The sequence below is a fragment of the Arachis ipaensis genome, chromosome B01 (assembly GCF_000816755.2).
Source record: "Arachis ipaensis cultivar K30076 chromosome B01, Araip1.1, whole genome shotgun sequence".
In the NCBI taxonomy this organism is placed as follows: domain Eukaryota; kingdom Viridiplantae; phylum Streptophyta; class Magnoliopsida; order Fabales; family Fabaceae; genus Arachis; species Arachis ipaensis.
In genome coordinates this window covers 122,090,401-122,093,329 of record NC_029785.2, presented here as the reverse complement: position 1 = coordinate 122,093,329, position 2,929 = coordinate 122,090,401, and positions in this window count along the sequence as shown.

Here is a 2,929-nt window from a genome sequence, read left to right as displayed (position 1 = left end):
CCCTTGGCCTCGAGGTACTGTTATCATTTTTTCTATTTCATCTAAAATTATTTTATTCCGTGTCTACTTATAATATTATACTATGTGGTGATATTTTGCATTCGTTATACCACCGATGTGAGTTGCAGGTGGTCAGGTCACAATCCTTCTGCTAGTGAGAAGGGACCTCGAGTGCATATGTGGAGGCTGAGGATAGACCTATTACAGGCTGGGGATCTTAGTATACAAACCACTTATTTTTTAATTAAGTAACCTTTCATAGTTCGCATCACGGTATGGCCTAACATTGATGCTATGTATTTGCAGTTTATTTAGATGCCGTATAGCTCTCCCGACGTCCTTCAGGTTGTGCATCCGGAGGTGTTGGAGCCTCGGCATACGGCGTTATGGCGGTGTGTGACGGCATTGATATATTTAGCATAAGCTGCATTCACAAGAAGCCTCCTTGCGTCCTTGCCCTTGAAGGTCAGGGCGAAATTTGCTATCACATGTCGAATACAGAATGCACGGTAGGCAGCAGAAGGTAGCCAGCCTCCGTCGGGAGCCTCAAGCATAGCCTTGATGCTGTTGTGCCTATCTGATATAACCAGCAGACCCAGTTGCAGGATCACGTGCTGCCGTAGATGGGAAAGAAAGAAGGACCAGGACTCCGCATTCTCACCCTCAACCTGTGCAAATGTAACAGGCAGTATGTTGGAGTTTCCGTCCTGTGCAATCGCGACGAGCAATGTACCCCATACTTACCATACAGGTGGGTGCCGTTAATACTCACCAACGGCTTGCAATGCCGGAATGCCTCAATACATGGTGGAAACATCCAGAAGAGCTGGTGAAAATAAGCTTGCAAGTCGTCGACCTGGCCCCAACTCGAACAGGACTCATCCTAAGGACTGCAACAATACTAGGCATTGTCAACTGAACTCCTAACACCCACCGCGGGAGCTCGTTGTACGACTCATCCCAATCACCGTAGATGTGGGCGACGGCCTTCTGCTTCGCCAACCAAACCCTCCTATACGTCGGCCTGAACCCAAAGTGTGCCGCCGTCTCATTCAGGAGCACCTTGATGCTGACGGATGCATCAGCTCTAACCATTGGCATGATGAATTCCGAGGTCACATGATAATCCAGACTCCTGTGGTTGCTAGGGATGGACGTCGCGAGACACGTATGTGGTCTGTTGTACCGTTTTACCTCCCAAATACCCTTGCGCTGCCGGAGACTTAGCCTAATCAATTATGTGCACCCATTTTCAAACTCAGAACACTTCCCAACATACCGGCGATAGTCAGACTCCACCATTTTGTACTGTACCCCGCGTTGGATGCTATACGTCCTCACACTTAACACAGCCTCATCTTTATCCTGAAACTGCTGACCAACCTGAAACTCTGTGAGACCTACAGACCCCTAGCCATCTCTAGCACCAAATCCAGTAGGCTCCCCAGGAACCCCTCCTGTCTCATGGCATCCAAGTCCAAAGATGAAAAGTGCGAAGGGTACTGCTGTGTGCCAGAGTTAGAACCACCTCCAGCCCCAGCTGGATCACTTGCTCAAATATCATCGCCACTGTCATCAGCAATGATATCCTGCTCCACGTCATCATTGTCAACATCATCCAGCAAAGCATCGCCCAGACCAGCCGGTGCAGCACACTGTAAAAAAGTCGGCACAACATCTACTATTCCAACCTCTCCACCTCCACTACAGTTGAGATCAACAGCGAATGACGGGGAGGCGACAGGCTCGACCGGAGGTTCATTCACAGGGACGGACGAAGATGCACCAACAGGTCTGGAGCTAGAATCGGCTACCGTGCCTATAGTGTGGGTATTCCAGTTCGAACCCCCCGAGCTAAATACCACATCAACCAACTTCGCCAATAGCTCAGGTATCCTAACCTCGGAAAACTGCCGACGACAATGAAACAGGACCTGCAAGTCCTCATCACCCCCGATCGTGAAACAATCATACTTCACTATTTCTTGCATCACTGAGATCGGAATGCGATAGAATAACTTGTGAATCCGTTTCATGCCTTGCAGACCAAGTTTCTGTAGTATAGAATTCACAACCTCATCATAGCTCATCGTAGGCCTGATAAAAATACTGAGAGGATCCTTATCAGTGAACTTCACACCAGATCGTGTTTTCCTCTTAATCGATCCTCTGTAATGAACCAACACTACAAAACTCTCCTCACTAGTCATTTTCTCACTCTAATGAGATCAATTCACATTCACACCATATTTATACACGTCTGGCCCTGTATAATTTGAACTACTGTAGTTCAAATTATAGCTTGTGTAATTCGAATCACTCCAATTTGAATTACTTTGGAACGCGTGCGTGGGTGTAATTCGAATCACCCTGATTCGAATTACTGTATGTATGTAATTCGAATCAGGTTGATTCGAATTAGTGAGTGTGTGCGTGTATGTGTAATTTGAATCAGTATGATTCGAATTACATGGAGATGAAGTTTGAATTTGGGTGATTCGAACTATATAGAAATGTCTCTTGGTTGATTCATGAACCAGTTTTTGATTTGGTTGATTGGTGTAAATTTTTCCTCCCCTTAGCTTATATCAGTGATTTGCCCTCGAAATAAATTACCTATTCATATAATTTGTTTGTTTATCTTAATAATTGTATTAAATTATAATAGGTAATATATATGTATATATATTTTTGAAAGAAACTATTCAATTTTACACAATTAGAAAATAACCATAAGATTAAAATTAAGACGAAGTGAATAATATAATAAACATAAAAGGAGTAAAAGTAAAAAAATAATTAAAAAAAGTAGAAGTTAAAAAATACAATACATGTTGTCAATAAAAGATACATTATAAAAAAATTAGTATAATCAATGAATATAAAAAATAAAAGATAAAAACTAAGATATATACTTATTAAAAAATTT